Genomic DNA, 20,455 nt, shown 5'->3' on the forward strand with positions numbered 1-20,455 from the left:
AGGGGGGAATGTAAAGGACTATGATACATATGTTTTTTTTACTTATTTATTTTTCCGAAGGAGATCAGAATTTCAGCATTAGAGAGTTGCAGGATGATATCTTTGTATGGGAATATATTGTAGATATTAGGGTAAAGCAGTGCTACACCACCTGCTTTTCTTTGAAGTCTATCAGTCCTTATTGCATTGTAGCCTGGAGGGAGGCATTCTGAATGTTTTATATTTGGTTTAAGCCAGGTCTTGGTGGTAGCAATTATAGCAGGTTTATTGGAAGCTATCCAGGCATGAAGGTCCACAGTTTAATTAAGAATACTTTGTAAGTTTATCATTGCCATATGTAGAGATTTACAGAATTACTGGAGTTGAATAGTATAGGAAGGGTGGAGGAAGTGGGAGGTGGAGGATTAGGGTGTATGTCTCTGCAGAGGGATAAGATCAAAAATATGGGAAAGTGGAGAAATGGATGCTGAATTCACCTGGCATTGTCAATGTGGAATAGAAGGGAGAAGGTAGAGTTTTTCAACATAATATAATGAATAGAATTGTTTTTTGGAGACTTTTTACTTTGGAAAGGAATAGCAGAGTAATTTGATAGAGACTGGGAGATATTTCTGATTACCTTTCAGATGCAGTTGATAGGAAGATGGCTATGGATGTTGGCTTAGTGATAAATAAGGTAGAGATGAGTGAAGAATGATGCAGTAGTGGAACTAGAAATAGTGTAGCATGAGATAGGAAAAGTACATTTGAAAAAGAGGGAGACATTTTGAAAAGTAGTTAAACTGCTAGTGGTTAGGTGTGTAAGGTGAACTACTTGGATATGATTGGCTTGTTTGAAGTAGTGGGTGGAGTTACGGAATTTAAGTTTAAGAGTAGTAGGGGTGGGTGGGAATTGGGGGTAGGGTAGAGGAGCGGAGTGAGCCTGAGTGTAACAAGGGCAGATGGAGAGGGCTGGACCTGGACCCTGTTTGAAGCTACCATCAGGAATAATCAGTAAGCTACTATGTCCGAGTGTTATACTATAACTTTGGCTCTTCTTTTAGACTGATTTAGAAATTATACTGTTCGGTGCAAATATAGGATATATAGACCTATAAACTGAAAAAACATAAAATAGAAAGTGTGGAGGTATCACATAAGATGCTAAACTGTTTGGCCTGTAGATAATGCTTGAGTGAATATAAGTAGAAACAATGCAATTGGAAAGAGAAAAATGCAGGTGGCTAACAAAACAAGTGTAAATTTACAGGACAGTACTCATGTAATCAGATAAATAAAAATGCTGGTCACTAACAAAAATAGTTTAAGATTACAGAACAGGGGAATGTCTGAAAGCTGAAGGAAAGTAATGAGTATGTTTCCAATTAAGCAGCTGCTACAGCAAACACATATGGTAGAAAAAAACTGTTACAAAAAGGGTAAGCTACTGGAAGACTGAAATAGTATGGGGAGGGTTGAGGGATACCAGAGCACTCCAGTGATGCGCCGGGCAGACTATATATAACAGAACTATTCGTAAAGCTTAGCTAAATGTGGCACATACATTAAACTGAAATATGGGCATGAGCTGAGCCAAGATTTAGCTGAAGTTGCAGTAGCCCAAAAAAGCTTGATTTCACACAGTCTGGAAGCTTGCAAGGGTGCAAAATATTAGCGAGCTTGAGACCTATGAAGGGGGGAGAGAGATGGAAGTTTAGGTGAGTTAGATTTTTAAAAAGTAATAACATGAGAAAGAGTGTAACAGAAAGAGCAGGGAATAGCAGAATGAGACAAAGTTACAATGAAATGAGAAGTAAGAAAAGTAACATGTCCTGCATGGATCATCTCAAAGCCTTATCCATGTACTCTGCCCCCTGCATACTGTTGAGGGGTGATCTGTCTGGCATACAAGGCATTCCAGGATCCTACTTTGTTGGACCTCTTGCATATCTGTAAAACAATTACCATCAGACCCAGGGACTTAAAGCTTGCTTGCACATAAATAGGACATGTTAGAGGAACAGGAATGTGTTTCAGAGAATACTTCTCAGCAACAGGATTCCCATTCGTGTGAAGCAGGATTCTTTCCTAATGCTTTTCAAGCATAACCTGGATCAGTGGATGTGAAATCAGAAATTCACCCCTGGTGTATCACCTATGCCTCTAATCAATTGAGGCAACCTGTAAATGCTTGAATACACATGCCCTAGCTTACACATACCCCTAAAAATAATCTCTAGATCACCAGACTTGTTGGAAATATTTGAGATACACAGCAAGGTATTAAAAGGTCATTATGGTCATTAGTTTACTATAATGCAAGAAGAAAATGCAAAAAAATAAAAAATAAAAATAAATAAATAAAATGTGAAAAGAAAAAAAATGAAGTGCAGTTTACACCATGAAATATATACAAGAAAGTAAAAAGAATAAACAAATAAAAACCAAAAAACAAAACATATACAGCAGTTTTCATTGTGAAAAATATAGAAAGAAACAAAGTGGAACTTGAATAACACCAAGCAACAATATACATTGCAATTTTACCTTTGTAGTGTATACATATATATTTTGAGTCTAGACAAACAAATATTCCTATTGAAATAGGACAGGAAGTATCAACAGTTTACATTCATACATTCTCATATAACTTATGCTTTGGGCGATTATAATAACAACCTTAGTTTCCTGCCCAGGGGAATTTGTCTTAAATAACAGTATAGTGTCAAGCATGGCTATTAATCAGTTCAGACAGCATGGCTACAAACAAATCTAACAAAATAATTGGAGGACTTTGCCTGCTAATATGGAGGTGTGAAGTCAAGTATGAGCAGTACAGAGTCAAGGTGAGTAACACTGTTGTTACACAACAACAGGTTCTCTAGTTCTGTTCTCAACTATTACTTTTCTGTGTGGGGTCTGCATTTTCACACTGTTTTGTGTGAGTTTGCTCTGGGTACTTCAGTTTCCTCCGACGTCCCAAAGACATGTGGTATGTAGATTAGAGAATCTAAACTGTTACTAGTTATGCATGCGGATGAGTATTAAACATACAAAAGAAAGGCCTGACAATCTACTTCTGTTCCCTACACATTTGGTAAACTCTGTGGCTGTTCATATTTTTGCTATAGAAGTCAGATGTGACTTGGATAGATGGATGGTTTATAAAGTGTGAACATTACCTTTGTTTATAAATAAATGGAAGCCAGCCATTACTGTTAATGGCACATCTACTGATAAAGGTAGTGTGTTTAAGTGTTTTAACTGTAACATGTGTACTTCATTTGAGATATTCATAACGTATCTGCTCTAATGCCAGAAGGACCAATAAATCAGCTGATGTTTTCAGTTCTGGTTATGTTATTTAGGGTCTATATTAGAACATTGAAGTTTTAAAACATCGAATGTTCTAATATCGACCCCAAAACAGCAAACACTGAAAATAGTGAAGCTGCAGAATACAGAATTTTTTTCCTAGGGAAAGAATTCAGTTGGCCGTTTCTGTGGCTTCGCTATTTTCAGCACTGTGGTGGAAAGTTACGGGTCGGGTTCAGGTAAGTGTGCAATAGTGCGGATGTTAGGGTTAGGGTACGGGTTAGGTGATTTAGGCTTAAGGCACAGGTGAGGTGAATGTGCGATAGTGATAGACTTTAGGGTTAGGGCGGGGTACGTGAGTTAGGGTTAGAGCGCGGGTCAGGTGAGTGGATAGATAGTAGTGTATGTACACTTCAGTGTAGGGTTAGATGTAGGATTTTAAGTGTATGTGTGTGGATTGCTGTTTTTTGGTGTGCTTGTGTTGTGTGTGTGTGTTTCTCGGAACATCAAATTTTTTCCCAAGGAAAAAATTCACTGTTCTGAGCTTTCGATGATATCATATTTCGGGATTCCAAGTTCAAGCTTATGGTGTTCGATGTTTTGGAATTTCGATAATGTGATATAGACCCGTTATTTATGTTTCCACACCCATGAGCTATGCTTGTTTTATACAGGAAAACAACTAAGTTCAGAATTACAATTTATGAACATATTTATTCCATTAAAAATAAGTAAATGCCTTGTACACACAGCAACACATGCAAAGTTTTTAAAAAGGTTATGTTTTAAGGTATTGATATTAGCTCCTGTAAATATTGGGAGTTAGGATGAGGAGACATTTTGTGAATTTTGTTGCCAAGTTCAATTGAATGTCTGCACCCGTCCTGGTTTGAATGAGAATGTGAATTTTAGGTCAGTGCTAAAAGCAAAGAACACTAAACAGAACAGATGTAATTTCATGTATCATTTTCTTGAATTGTATTTAACAGCAGTGACTGATGTTCTTTATGCATTTGATCGGTTTATTGTTATTTATGTGATCTTAATGCTACTGTTACATTTTAAAAGTCAGTCTCATACATCAAGAATTAATATAAACGATGAAACCACTTACTGATTGTTTACAAATAAAACAATGGGCTTTTCAATATTTCCTTTTGCTGAATCAATATTTTTCACAAATGATAATTGCTATCTCTGGTGTTTTGGCTTTTTTTTTTTTTTTTAATTTTTAGACCTCTGTGTGGCAGTGGGGATATGGATTCAAATTATTTGATTAGATTAAAGGTAAGACAATATGGAAATGCTGGTAGAATAAAAAGTAGGGAAAACAACTGCAAAGTATAGACAACATGTGAGGAAAAAAAAAAGCTTAATGTGAGAAAGAAATTACCTTAGTAGTGATAGAAAATTTAAAGATATCTGTTTAGACTAAACCAGTAGGAAGATAAGGCTACTAAGTTTGATGGTATAAAAACAGACATTTTTAAAATGTTACATATTTCTGCTAATCAAACTGTTGGATTTGTATACTTTACCCCCCAAAACAGCATATTGAAATGTGTCAAACTGACAATGATTGTACTTGACAGAACAAATGACTGAATCTGAAAGAACAACAAGTAGAAGTTGCTGAATCTGTTTCACTTACTTCAATTTACCAAACATTAAATACTATTATACAATGACCCCCCCATTAATATTCCAAAATGTGCACGTTGATTGGTCAGCGTGCCCATTGTAAATCCAATTTATACTAATGGAAAAAGGTCCGAACGCCCGGACTTTTTCCATTAGTATAAGTCTTTACTTTTGTTTTGTTAGGCAGCAACGGAGAACGAAAGAGCTCCGTTGCTGTAGTCTCGCTATATTAAACGAGTTTAACATAGTGAGATATGTGAAAAAAAAGCAATGGAGATCTTCCTTTCTCCGTTTCTTTTTTTAAAACTGTCTTGCTATGTTAACGGAGATCTTCGTTTCTCTGTTGCTTTTCTTAAAGATATCTCGCTATGTTAAACTCATTTAACATAGCAAGACAACTTTAAAAAAGCAATGGAGATCTTCCTTTCTTCATTGCTTCCTCTACACACAGCTCTGATCTACTGCATAAGCATACACATGCGCAGTACATCAGAACTGCTCCAGGACACCGGACAGCTGCGTAAGGGCAGCAGGGAGGCATTATACAATGCCATTATTTAAGAAAATTAAGTATTTATTTATTAAATAATGTCATTGTATAATAGCAATAACCCACTTCTGGGTGTGGGTAATGCTGGATTTACCCATGGTTGTCTTTGTTTGGCCACTTGGGCTTCACCCTCGTGACCAAACCACACCAACTGTGGGTAAATCCAGCATTACCCACACCCAGGCGTGGGTTATTGCTTAAATACAAGATGATAAAGTACAGTTGTGTAAGTACTTGTCATAATGCTAGATGTTCTACTAATCACTATTGCACTGTTACTGACAAATAGGATAGTTTCCCAAGAATATGTATGTCTGGTCACCATACCAAAGCCTGGGACCCTTCCACATGCTCTAAATTTGATATATGACTTCAGCCCTAAGATGGGAGGTACATAAGGGCACATGTGTATGAATTATCTCTAAACTTATTTGTCCCAGGGCAAACTTGGAGCAGAATGAGGATGTTTATATGGATATGAACTAATTCAGCAGGAAAGGAAATATGGAGAGGGAGAGAGAAGAGAGAAAACCCCTCAGCCAGAGAAGGAAGCAAATCCAAAATGGTGGAAGGAAGAGAGGGATGTAATACTGCAACAGTGGTTGGTAGGACATTTACTATTCAGGTAAGTTTTTACACAACTATAGTATGTCTAATTTGAAATCATTGTTGTAGTATTACTAACAAATGGGAAAGTAAAAAATACTGGAAAAGAAGGGAAGAGGAAGATGGACAAAATTATAGTCCAACAATGCCTGGGAAATGAATCTAGCAAAACCTAATTAAGCATACGTGTACAAAATCAGACTTGTAATGTTTAGTAAAAGTATGCAGCAAAGAACAAGTAGGTGCCTTGAGAATAGTTTTAGAACAGAGACCCCTGATACAGGCTCCCAAAGAAGCTACTGTCCTTGTAGAATGAGCCTTGACAGAAGTAGGAAGCTGTTTCCCATGATAAGCATAAGAAAAGAAAATTGCTTAAAAAATCCAGGAAAAATGGTTTGCTTAGAACCAGCCAATCCCACTCTCTTTTCTTGAAAAGACATAAAAAGCTAGTCAGATTTTGTTAATCTTCGCGGTCCTGTCCAGATAAAATCTAAGCTGCCTGTGCACATATAAAGAACAGAAAGAAAAAGAAGAAGGGGGTTGATTGATTCAAAGTCAGTTCATTTACTACAATGGGCACAAAGGAAGGATGAGTCCTAAGTGTAACCCTTTCCTTATGGAAGACTAAGAAAGGTGGAACAGCCATAAGTGCTTGCAGCTCAGACACCCTCTTAACAGATGTCAGAGCCACTAACAAAGCAGTTTTCCATGTGCAAAGTTTTAAGGAAGAACTGGCAGCTGGCTCAAAAAGGAATAAGGTCAGTTTTCCAAAACATAATTCAGGTCCCAAGAAGGAGGGAAAGATTTTCTTGGGGGTCTAATGTGAAGGATGCTTTTTAGAACTGACCTCAAAACATGAATAAAGGAACAGGTTGAAATGGCTAACAGATGAGCTTTAACAGAAACGTACACCAGTCCAGAATTGAACATCTCATGCAAATAAGAAAGAACTGCAGGAATTCCCACTATAAAAGGGTCCTGATTCTTTTTCTTGCACCACAAAGAAAATCTCTTCCATGTAGCCGCATAAGATTTTCTGATAACAGATTTTCTAGCCTCCTATAGAACCTGATACTTGTCCTCAAAGAAATAGTTCCTGAAAGGAAAAAAAATGTCTGTCACCCAGAAAGTTAGCACTAGAGTTTGGAGATGAGGGTGAATAATAGAGCGCTTGTCCTGTGTGAGCAGGATCATCCTGTGAGGTAACTTTGATGACCATCTCTAGCAAAGTGGAAATGAAGGGGAAACCAATGCTGTCTGGGCAAAAATAGAATCACCAACAAGATTTTTTGGCATTTTCCTCATTATTTTGTGAAGGACTGTTGGTAACACAGAAAGGAGAGGGAAGGCATATAGGAATCTCCCCTTCAAAGAAAAAGACATGGCATCCTTATTACAAGCCAGTGGGTTTGGATCTCTGGAACAAGACCATTGCATCTGTGGGTTGTTCATGTAGGCAAAAAAATCTATCTGTGGAGTACCTCACTGATGGACAATGTCCAGGAAGACCTCCCTATTCAGCATTCAATTGTGTGTCTGCCCTGGATCTGCTCAATGTGTCGCAAATAGTGTGCCTTTCTGAGGGAATGTAAACTGCCTGAAGAACCAGATTGTGTTGAATGGTAATCTCTCAAACCATAAAAGTTGGTCTGCAAAGGCAGTAAGACCTGGTGCATCATTGCTTGTTTAGGTACCACATGACTGTGGAGTTGTCTTTAAACACCCTGAGGGGTCTTGACAACCAGAAATGATTCAGAGACTGAAGGGCTAGAATCAGTGATTTCATCTCATTGATGATTTTACAGTCTTTCCTGTTCTTGGCTGACCAACCCCACTGAATCTTGACATTTATGTCATTGGCCCCCTAGGCCAGATTTGAGTCATCCTTCAGTATCTCCTGGCTGGGGGATGCACTTGAAAGGATAGTCACAGATTAAGGGAAAACTGGTTGAGCTACCTAAGTTGCTGCTTCCTGATGCAAGGCAAGAGAGGAAACTGGAAATCTAATGAATGGCAATGCTGAAGCCAAACTGATTGGAGTTACCATTGTAGCTTCCTCATGTGGAGTCTGGCAAAAGGGATCATTGGAATGATGGATGCAATGAACCATTCTCTCAAAATCTCTCTTGCTATGGTTATCTGCAAAGGGAGAAGGCTGTGAAAGTACTCTGTCAAAAAAGAGAGACTTGTCTGCAAGAATGAAAGCTGTCATTGGGAAGGTGTTGATCCTCTACCATAGGAATATCAGGTCTTTAGACAGAATTAAAACTAACTTCTTTAGATTTAGAATGAACCCTAGACTCTGAATTCAAGATCTTTCAAGACAGGTATTTGACAGGGGCCTTGAATAAGCAGGTCATCCACATAAAAGGATATCTGAATGCCATGCAATCTGCAAAAGGCTATGACTGGAGCCAAACACTAGGTAAGTAGCCTTGGAGCCACAGAAAGTCTACAGGGTAAAACAGAAAATTGAAAATGGAAACAACATAAATAGAATCTCAAGAACTTCCTGAAAAGAGGACGGATAGGGATATGAAGGTAAGCATCCTTCAAATCCAAGGTCATCAGAAAAGCTTCAGAAAGAATCAAAGTAAAGGGAATGGAGAGTTAACATATTGAAACGTTGCACATTGAGAAAAATGACGAGATAGGAAAGATCCAAGAATCCTCTTTTCTGGCGAATAGGAATATCCTGGAGTAAAAACCTCTTCTGAACTGGGTTGGGGGAACTAGTTGAATGGTTCCCTGCTTCCAAACCTAAACACCAGAGACCTTCTAAGCACAAACATGCTACACCTAATACAGCATCTGCAACACTCAACACACATAAAAACATTGGCACCAGTGTCTCACCAAATAACTCCCTAAGGCAAAGCTCATCTAAAACTATTTTTTTTAGTTATAGGTGACTCCATTGTGAGACACACAGATGTCCCAATCTCCAGGCTGGACAAGGAGAAGGTTATGGTCAGCTGTCTATCGGGTGCCAGGATCTGTCAGATCAGACATGCACTCAAGTCTATCAACAACAAGTACCGTTATGACTCCATCATAGTTCATGTTGGTGTGAATTACTTGAGATGTGCCTCACTGGACTATATGAAGAGAGACATGATTGAGCTCTATGCATATGTGTCCCAGGCAGGTATGTCCCTACCCTTGAGCAGCATTCTGTCCTCACCTAGGCTAGTCCACAATATCAGTTGGCTTAGTTTCTGATGTTATTCTAAGGGGATCCAGTTCCTGTCAGCCTGGGATGACACGGTTGACAGACCATGCTGCTTTGCCAGAGATAGTCTTCACCTGTAACCTCTAGGCTTTTGGTTATTGGCTAAGGCACTTGCCTTCCCATAATGCCTTTTTAGGTAAGGTCTCATGAACAAATTTCCATTGTGAAAATATCATTCACAAATAAAATTAAAGGTTATGCTGCTAAACGCTGAGTCTAAATCAGAAACTGCACTCTCTGGAAGCACTCCTCTTCCTGAAGGGTGTTGACATCTGTGGAGTCATAGAAACTTAGTTCAGGGCCACAGACAGTACTCCGGCCTTGCAAGGCTAAAATGCCTTCCACACTTTCAGACTGCAAAATGAATGTGCGAGAACCAAAGGAGGAGGAGTATCTATCTTCTTCAAAGATAAATACATCTTTGAACTGGTTAGACAGGAAAATTCCACAGAGTTACTTCAAGTTCAACTAATTGTGGGTAATACCCACTCCCTTCAAGTCATCGTTAGCTATAAGCCTCCTTCAATGATCCAATATACTCGCACTGCTTATTTAGACCTACTTGAGTCAATCAAATTACAACCAAACATACTAGTCATGGGTGATTTTAACTAACCCTCCATTGACTGGAAAACTTATATGAGTAACAACATGCTCGCACAAAGGTTCCTGGACTTTGTTAACACTAATTCCCTGGAACAAATAGTGTGCAACCACACAAGGGGCTCAAATATTCTTGACCTAGTCCTCACCAACATGGGTAACCACTACACCACTACAAGTATAGGACCCTCACTGGTTAAATCTGATCACAAATCAGTCACATTTGAAGTAGCTATAACACCTGAACCCCTCTTAGGTGAAATCAGACAAACAAATTCACCAGAGCTAACTATACCCTAGAGATGGCATAAATAATTTCTAAGCTCCTACACCCAAGGATGGCAGAGCTATACTAAGATATACACAAATGTCATGTACTAACACTTACACAAATGTATTGACACAGCTGTACCTGGTAGGATCAAAACAAGATCCTGAAGAAAAAAAAACAAGCCTCCCTGATGGACATCTAGCATTAATAAGTTATGCAACAAGAGGAAGAAGTTGCTGTCTAAGAATAAAAAAGAGACGTCCCAGCACTGGAAGAACACCCTCCACTGCGTGAACAAACAAACACGCCTCCCTAATGGATATGTAGCATTAATAAGTTACGCAAAAGAGAAAGAACTTGCTGTCTAAGAATAAAAAAGAGATGACCCAGCACTGGAAGAACACCCTCCTCTGCTTGAACAAACAAATAAGACAACTTGTAAAATCCTCTAAGGGCAACTTCAAAAAAATTTAGCAACCATAGCTAAGGATAACCATAAGGCATTCTTCAGCTATACCTGTAACCTAAAAGGTAGGACCCAAACATGTGCTGAACTAGCTGTGGATGGCACCACACACACGCTGATCCTGTGAAACAAGCTAACTTATTAGCCGACAGGTTTGGTAAAAATTTCACCTCCCCCGTCCCTTCCAAACATTCCACAAATCATTCCCTCTACATATCCCCCACTTTGCATCTTCAAAGAGCACATCATTAATACTGTCTTCACGGCCAAAAACACAGCCTCTATAGGACTGTATGGCATCCCGGGATGCATTTTAAATGGTCTAAAACATGAATTAGCAACTCCATTAAGTACTGTCTTCAACCACAGCCTGAGTACTGGTTTTTGTCACTACTGAATAGAAAACAGCAATTATTTTTCCCCTTCATAAAAGAGCTACAGCAACAGACTCTGTGAACTACAGACACATAAGCTTAATCAGCCTTATCTGTAAGGCTATGGAACAAATCATCATGGACCTTATAAATAAGGATATAGGTGATCTGCAAACTCTTAATTCGACAAAGTTTGGGTTTTTCAAAGGCAGGTCATGCCTGTTAAACCTGGTGGACTTCTTCGAAAACATCACCACAGCCATAGGCGAAGGCAAATCTGTGCATACAACCTACCTTGACTTAGCCAAGGCCTTCAACAGATTCCCATATTCGGGCATCATTGATAAACTCTCCCAGTTGAATACCAACCATTATGTCATCTGGTGGGTTGCTAACTGGCTCACCAACAGATCACACTCAAAGTTGGGGACTTTACCTCAACCAGCAGACCTGTAACCAGTAGGGTTCCACATGGGTCATTGCTGGGTCCCCTATTGTTTGGAATATACTTCTTAGAAGTTCAGGCCAAAACAGAGGGTCTGTGGCTGACTGAGTTTGCTGATGACTGCAAATTAGGTGCAATCATTGAATCTCCAATGTCAATATACTTCACCAGGGACTTACACAAACCAGTGATTGGTGCTAAAGCCATGGACTCAAAGTCACTGTTAAAAAATGCATTACTATCCCTTTCGGTTAAAAGGATATCCCTGCAGACTACCATATAAATAATAATACCCTAAGTAGAAACTCAGTAGTGAAAGGCTTGGGAATGCAAATTGACTGTAGCCTAAACTTTGACCACCATGTGTCTACTGTGGTTAGGAAAGCATTCTTCGTTGCACACTTTATTAGCAAAGGCATTGCCTCAAGAGCGAAAGAGGTCATAACTCCCCCATAGTTGACCCTCATCAGGCCAATAATTGAGTACAATGCACCCTTTGGTATGTACCATACCAGGGACCTGCAGGAACTTGAGACACCTCAGGGATTTCTAACCAAGAAAAGTCAGAGTTTCCAGCACATGTCATACACTGACAGACTGAAGTCATTGTCACTGTACTGAGTAGCATACAGACTACTTACAGGAGACTTGTGCCTGGCCTACAGAGCAATCTTGGATCCAAACCTAATGGAAATGCTGTACATCCACAAGGCAAATGGGACAAGGGTCACCCACTCCAGGGATCTTAACCTGGGCTGAGACATAAATAAGACCTGCTGGAGAGACATATATGTCTCTCACAGGTTGCCACTCCTCTGGAATAGGCGACCAATTCACATCAAACAAAGCCCCTCTAGGACCCTGTTTAAGTGTAGCCTGGATGACTGGAAGGGAAACTGTAAATTCCTGTCAGGGATTTTACCAATGACCCTCCTAGATATGGGTAGTCGTGGCTAACTAAGATCTCAAGTTTAGGCAAGATTCTTTATATTAGGTTTCTCTAGTATTATATTGGGTACACATGGCTAGGCTTATAAAGATCTTCAGGCCAGAAGACCAGTAACCACCTATGAACGAAAGATCTTGTAAAAGAAGAAGAAGCAAAGATAACTGGTTTTGAGGAGGTTGAGGAATGCCTGAAAAGGGGTTAAGAAACTTCTAAGACTTTTTGTACCCCTTTCTATAATGGAAAGAACCCACATGTCTGATGTGACTTCCTGCCAGACTGGAAGGGAAAATGACAGCGTCTGGCACGAGGGAGTTTTGCTGAGGGGAGAGGGGTGGAAGATAGTCACAAAGAAGCAAGTTTATCAGGAAAGGAGGGTTTGGTTCCTTTGCTTTCCTACCCTATCTTATCTTGAAATCTCCCATTATTATCTCTTTTCCTTCTTTGCAGTTGTTTTTGTGGTCTCCTGACAAAAGGGCCTGCTTCAACAGGATAATTCCTCTGAAATTCAGGTACCGGGGAAACAAAAATATGCTTCAGTTCTTCCCTAATCCTGTAAGGTCTTAAAAAAAACTCAGCTGCAGCAGAGCCAAACAGAAACTGTCTATCCAGTGGAGAGCCCTAAAACTTAACCTCAGCATCCTCTGGCAGGGACTGAAGCCTTAGCCAGGAATATCTATGGATGAATGGCTCAGAGCCAGGAATATCTATGGATGAATGCCTTAGAGCCAGGAATATCTATGGATGAATGGCCGAGATACGGTCACTCTAGGACATACATTTGCAGCATTATAGCTGCACTTGATGTAGTACATAGTTACTTGAGAGACAGAATTTAGCAGAAATAAAGCTCAAGACCTACTCTCAGAATCAGGCATGTTGCTAAGTGCTTCCCCAGGTTAGACAGAATGTATAACAGGTATCTAGTCACATGTTTTTGATACTTAATAGCTCTAAGCCCAAGGTGGCAGATGTATAAACCTTCTTACCATACATGTCCATAGCCCTGCTATTCTTATCAGTAGTCAAGACATTAGGGGATGGCAACAACTTAGTGGGCTTATCTATGGACAGAGAAATCACTGAAGGATCAGAGAATGACAACAGTTTAGTGGGCTTATCTGTGGACAGAGAAATCATTGAAGGATCAAAAGGAGGAATTTTATCAAGAAACTTCTGGTGATCAGGGACTTTATAAAACCTATCTGGCTTCTTTGGGGCAGGGGGTTAGGACTCGGAGTTCAGAAAGACATAGAAAAAGGTATCCCAAAAAGCTTCCTGGACAGAGGGAATCATAGAAGACTTAGGAGTAGCCATGTCCAATAAAGCATAATGTCTCTGTTGAGCCTCAGAGATTTTTTCTTTGCCATTTAAAACTCTGCATCATTTTTAGAATTGTATCTCTGAAAGAAAGCTCTTCCGAGGGAGAATCAGGAAAAAAGAGAGTCCTCATCTTCTAAAGCCATGGCTAGGAGGGACTGGATTTGGGAGGAATATACTAGAGAGTCCTCAGTAGAGTCTTGGCCCTCCTCTACACAGGAAGATTCCTTCTGCCTTTTTCTTGGATAGAGGAAAGTGGAACAGCTAAAGGTAGAGGCTGGAAATACTTGGGGGGGGGTGACTTCACATTATTATTGAGAGTAACAAAGGCTCCTGACCGTCTGTAGTATGAGTGATTGGGTAATAGCAGGGGCTGAGTAGTAATCTGATCTTCCAACTCCTCCATTCTTACTGCTATATAAACCCTGTGTCTTATAAAGGTTCTGCTTGTATTGTCAGGCTCTGGATTGCATTGCATAAATGGAAATTCCTTAAGATTCCAAGAGCAGGCTAAGTTATTTCTTACACTTATTTCACTGAACTGCACTTCTGAAATGCTTATAATTGTGCTATACAGCTGATCTACTATATTTTTGCACTGTTATAAAGTTTTTTTTATTGTTTCACTGCATTTATGTACTGTTTTATGCTGTTTTAAGATTACTTAACTGTAAACTGCTTTTTCATACTGAGAGTTGTATTTTCTGTTTGTGAGTGCTCTATCCGAGCCTTTCTGTGCATTTTTGTCTGTTACAGTTAAAAGCATTCTCGAGTCTGCTCCTTGATCTGTTTAAAACTTTCATTTAGTGGCTTCAGCTAGGAACTGTAATTTTTCCCACCCACTGTCCCTAGTGTTATGTGTTCTTATACTTGGTGGCTTTGCAGTTGCCCACCCATACTGTATATTTGATCTGTGATACTCCTCCCAGTCTAGTGTCATTAGTTCACTCAATCTAACATTTGTGAAGGCCAACCCACTCAGATTCTTAACATTGCATTAACTTCTGTTCCAGCTTTCTCCATTTCCACTTTACTGGAAAAAAAATTCTAAGCTTGCTAAGGAAAGGGGGTTTCCTGTGGCAGGTCAGATACGGATTTGCTGTGTCCAGGACTGTTTGTGAGCTCCTAAGCTCCCCCCCCCCCTTAACTGGGGTTAAACTATTCCTGGCACCATAAAGTCTGTTCTTCAAAATTTCCCTTGCAACTAACCAGCTTTTTAGTTTTAGCACTCATCTGTTTCTTTGATCTCAGCACTTGTTCAGAACTCACTGTAAGCACTAAATAAGTTACAAATTACTATAGCACTCAACTTTCCTCACTTGTCTAGAGGAAAACAGTTTTTAGTACTTAATAAATAAGCACCTATTCAGGCATGTCTAAAGGTCAGCACTCGGTGTTTTCGCCTGTATACCTGATGAATCTGGGCATCTTGGAACAATGCAGCAATTGCCTCATGTACAAAGACAACCCTCTCCTCCTACCATCCAACACTACGACCTGTGAGAGATGCACTTATATAGCCAAGCTGGAAGCAAAGCTCTCTTCACCAAAGACTGGCTTAGACAGTCAAGAGGAGAAGGTAAACACTTGCACCGCACCACACTCATCACATAGTCCCTCAAAACCTACACCACCAAAACAAACACACAGAACCACAGAGCCACAAAACACACACCTACATTCATGGAGGCACTCAGTACAAATCTGTCCAAACAACAGAGACCTCCAAAGCAGAAATGCAAGCAACCTGCACCCCCAACACAACCCAAATGGCACATAGCCCACATACTCAGTGTGCCACTCAACTACAGCCCATAAGGCATAACGTACCCAACACTCTAGTCTTAGGTGACTCTATAGTCAGGCACACTGATGTTCCACTCACCAGGCTAAACAAGGAAAAAGTTACTGTCAGCTGCCTGTCAGGTGCCAGGATCTGCCACATAATGCACGCACTCAGGTCACTCCACAACAAGTACAAATATGACTCTGTCATTATCCATGTTGGTGTGAATGACCTGGGACTTACCTCCCTTGACTACATGAAAAGAGACATGCAGGAGCTCTCCAATCTTGTAGCCCAGGCCAGTATGACCCTAGCCCTGAGTAGCATCCTGCCATCACCCAGAATGTCCACAGTACAAGGACAAAATGATTGACTTTAACAACTGGCTAAGCTTCTGGTGTCATTCTAAGGGAATCCAGTATCTGTCTGCCTGGGATGACATGAGCAACAGACCACGCTGCTTTGCCAGAGATGGCCTGCACCTGTCGCCCTTGGGATTCTGGATACTGGCAAAGGCTCTTGCCACCCCTATAGTGCCTTTTTTAGGCAAGGTTCAAATGACAAATTCACCACTGTAACAGGTACAAGCAAGCAAAATCTGAGGGTAATGCTACAAGTCTAAACCTCAAAATGCACTCACACAAGGCACTCCTTAAAATGGAGAACATTGACATCTGTGCAGTGATAGAGACCTGGTTCAAAGCTCCAGAGAGCACCCCTGCATTACCAGGCTATAATTCATATCACACCTTTCGGCCACCAAACCCGGACCGAAACACTAAAGGTGGAGGCGTGTCCATATTCATTAAGGATATCCACACCTCCAAGCTAGTTGCCCAGCATAATGCATCTGAGATTATCCAAGTTCAACTAACTCTGGGCAAAACCACAATCCAGATTGTAGCTTGCTACAGACCCCCCACCATGCCCCAGGATTCCCACTCCTCTTTTCTTGATACACTGGAAAATATTAAGGTACAACCCAACACTCTAATAATGGGTGATTTCAACTACCCTACCATTAAATGGGAAAACTATTCATGTACCAACTCTTTTGCTCAACGTTTTCTGGAAATCATCAATTCCAACGCTTTGTATCAACTTATCCACACCCACACCAGGGGCAGCAATATCCTAGACCTGGTCATCACCAACATGGGTGACCGGTGTTCCACACCAGAGGTCAGCTCCTCATTGGTCAGATCCGACCACAAGCTAATCACCCTAGACATCCACATCCCGCTCCCACCCCCCATTAGGAAAACAACTGTAAAAAATTTCTCCAAAGCCAACTTCACGCTTCTTAAGACAGAAGTGGCAAACTTCACGACACCCATGCAGATGGACAATAGAGGTACGACTGCTGAATCCTACACAAATGCACTTTATAAGCACTTACACGAGTGCATGGATCATGCTATCCCTAACAGAACCAAGATGCTATCCTCCAAAAAAAGGAAGACAATCTGGCGGTCTTCTGCCATAAACAAACTCTACAACAGAAGAAAGAAACTGTTGCAAGAAAGAGTAAAATCCCATAATTGGAGGAACTCCCTGGTCTGCCTCAGTAAGAAACTGAGATCCTTCATAAAATCCTCCAAAGCTAGTTATGGAAACAAAATTGCCACTGATTCTAAAGGCAACCACAAAGCATTCTATAGCTATGTCAAAAATCTCAATGGCAACACTCAGATCTGCTCTGAGTTACAGCACAATGACACTAAACATACAGAACCAACTGATATTGCCAACATCCTGGCAGATAGGTTCAGTGCTAACTTTACCCCCCTCTCACCCCCTAAAGGGCCCATCTTTATACTGGAAGAAAGCAAAGTTCCTGTAATCACAGCTGCACAGGTAAAAACTTCACTCTCCAAAGCCAAGAACACAGCATCCATGGGACCTGACAACATCCAGGGCTGCCTTCTACATGAACTACAGAATGAACTAGCAGCCCACCTAAGTACCATGTTCAATCATAGCCTCACCTCAGGCTTTGTGCCCATTGAATGGTGCACCGTGACAGTTATCCCACTCCGCAAAGAGGGGGCCACAACAGACCCTGGGAACTACCGCCCCATTAGCCTGATGAGCCTCGTCTGCAAGGCCATGGAACGCATCATCATGGAACTCATAAACTAAGACATTGGAGATCTCCAAACTCTGGAACCCACACAGTTTGGGTTTGTAAAAGGCAGATCATGTCTCCTAAACCTGATAGACTTCTTTGAAGTAGTCACCAAAGCCATAGATGAGGGTAAGGTGGTTCACACAGCCTATCTAGATCTTACCAAGGTGTTTGACACCATCCCCCACTCTGGAATTATAGATAAACTCACTAAACTAGGTATAAATCCCTATGTCACAAGATGGATTGCCAACTGGCTTACTGACAGAACCCACACCGTGAAAGTAGCAGACTCCAAATCAGGCTTTAGACAAGTGACAAGTGGAGTACCACAGGGTTCAGTCCTGGGTCCTCTCCTGTTTGCTATCTACTTCTCTGAAGTACAGGCTAACACAGAAGATCTTTGGCTAACTAAATTCGCAGATGACTGCAAACTAGGAGCCATAACTGAAACTCCTAATGATGTGGACATCCTACAAAAGGGCCTCACTGAGACAGATGCCTGGTGTCAAAGACATGGTCTCAAGCTCAATGCCAAAAAGTGCATTGTCATCCCCTTTGGTAAAAACTCTGTACCCATGAACTACCACAAAGGCAGTAGTCTACTTAACACTGAAAATGTGATAAGAGACCTTGGGACACAGGTGGACAGTAGTCTCTCCTTTGATAATCCCATCACCACAGTGGTCAGGAAATCCTTCTACGTGGCACACCTCATCGCAAAAGGTTTCTCATCCAGAAAAAAAGAGGTCATTGTTCCCCTCTACTCATCACTCATTAGACCCATTATAGAGTACAACGCCCCTTTTGGTATGTACCTCACAAGACATCTACAACAATTGGAAAGGCCACAAAAATACCTCACAAAGAGGATTACTGGCCTAAAACAGATGCCTTATGCAGACCGTCTCAAAAAACTACAGCTTTACTCCGTCGCATATCGCCTACTCAGAGGCGATCTCTGCCTAACATACAAAGCTATGTCAAACCCAGAGCTGTTGGACATGCTCCACTTAAAGAAATCCCAATCCCTCCAAGCTACACGCTTTAGGGATCTAAACCTTGTCACCACAATAAACAGAACATGCTGGAGGGATATATTCCTGTCCCAGAGACTTCCCATACTCTGGAACAGACTACCTATCTTTGTCAAACAGAGCTCCTCATAAACACTATTCAAGAAAAATCTTGATGACTGGATGGGTAATAGGAAATTTACCCCGGGGATCACTTCTGTGGTTCTGCTTGACAGGGGCACAGGAAAATTAATTTTCTTGGGTGGCGAATGCCAGGGTACCTTTTTGGCTAGGCTTGTATAGTGCCTAGGGCCAATAGCCAAGTACCTACCTATGAACATATGAGGGCTTTAAGCAATCCTTGAGTAAAGTGCACAAATCATGGAGGATCAGAGCACTGCCAATCTTCTTTTAAGAAACTGGGAAGCTCCTCAGTAACAATTATCAGAAAAAAGCTGTCCGGTCTTTCAGAAATAGTTAGCCTAGGTTTCCCTGTCTTGTGAAAAACAGATGTCAGAACAGCCAAAGATAATGTGTGAGTGGCCTTCCCCATATCGGCCTCTGACAGGGTCATGACAGCTTGGGCAGGAGTAGGAGCTGGACAGTCTGATGTCTCATCATCAGACACAAGACATCCAGAATGGGCTGGACAGAAAACCTCAGATTTGGATGTTTTAGGCCTCTTCTTCTTAGGGAGTGGTTGGACATCAGGGCAGGAAGACTTAGATGACATTGTGGCATGCAAAAGGCATTTGAGTCTTTGATTCTCTAAATGAAGGGTCATAGGGATGAAAGACTGACAAACTGAGCACTCCTTATAATTATATTCAGTGCCATGACAAAGCAAACACTTCTCCTGATGGTCTTTATGAGTAATCATCTCCCACATTCACCTTTTCCCTTCTTGGCTGACAAACAGCACTAGACATAGGGCTGTCAGATCAAAGACAAAGTTAAGTTCTGCTTTTGGACTGTCAGCACAGAAGTTCTGCGGTAATTTGTGCTCATACATCCCTTATGTACTTCCTATCTTTGGGCACAGGTCATATGTCAGACATACGGAGCATGGAGGGCTCCCAGACTTTGGTATGCTGGTTGGAAGTATGGCTGTCCTTGGCAGGATATCCCATTTGTCAGTAATACTGTAAAAGTGATCAAGGAAGGGCATAATGTATTACTGTGAGCTATGGTGGGATTCACTCCCTTATAACTCCCTATATTATATATTACAAACTCCACATCTGGCATACACTGAGGAAAGTATAAGTGATTAAAATGATGACTGCAGTTTTGTCATCCACATCAGTATCAATACAGTAGTTGTTGGCAGCAGACGACCCTACTACAAACATGAATAATATTAATATATATCATCATAATCATCATCATCATTATCAACAACCCCCTTTATCCTATTATACCATTCTGTTGATAGCATTGCTATAGACAGATGTACAGGTTAAGGAAGTGGAAGTCAGATGACAGAGATAAATTAAACAGGATTTGAAATGTGCGGCTTTTAAGCTATCATTAGTGATACTAGTCATTAAAGGATAGTTATCTGGTGGCCCTAACATCATCCCAAGTGGATTAGTTAGCAGCTTTTTACAATCTCTGTGGAACATTAAAGACTAACTACAGTAATATACAGGTGTGATATTAATGGATTTACTGTATACTTTAGTAGTAACACTTGGTCTGAGCAGCTGTGACAACAGAAGTGCTTACGTTGCTAAGTTACCACAACTATGAACATATTCACTAAGTTGTTGAGAGA

The 20,455-nt window shown here is 40.7% G+C and overlaps 1 protein-coding gene across 1 annotated transcript in view; it reads right to left on the bottom strand.

The window, feature by feature from the left end:
• Window positions 1-20,455, bottom strand: part of LOC122812080 (gamma-aminobutyric acid type B receptor subunit 1-like) — a 4,315,174-nt gene that overhangs the window by 453,946 nt on the left and 3,840,773 nt on the right. The window lies entirely within an intron of this gene.

This window comes from Protopterus annectens, chromosome 9.part0 (genome assembly GCF_019279795.1).
Source record: "Protopterus annectens isolate FY-2018-M chromosome 9.part0, PAN1.0, whole genome shotgun sequence".
Lineage (NCBI taxonomy): Eukaryota > Metazoa > Chordata > Ceratodontiformes > Protopteridae > Protopterus > Protopterus annectens.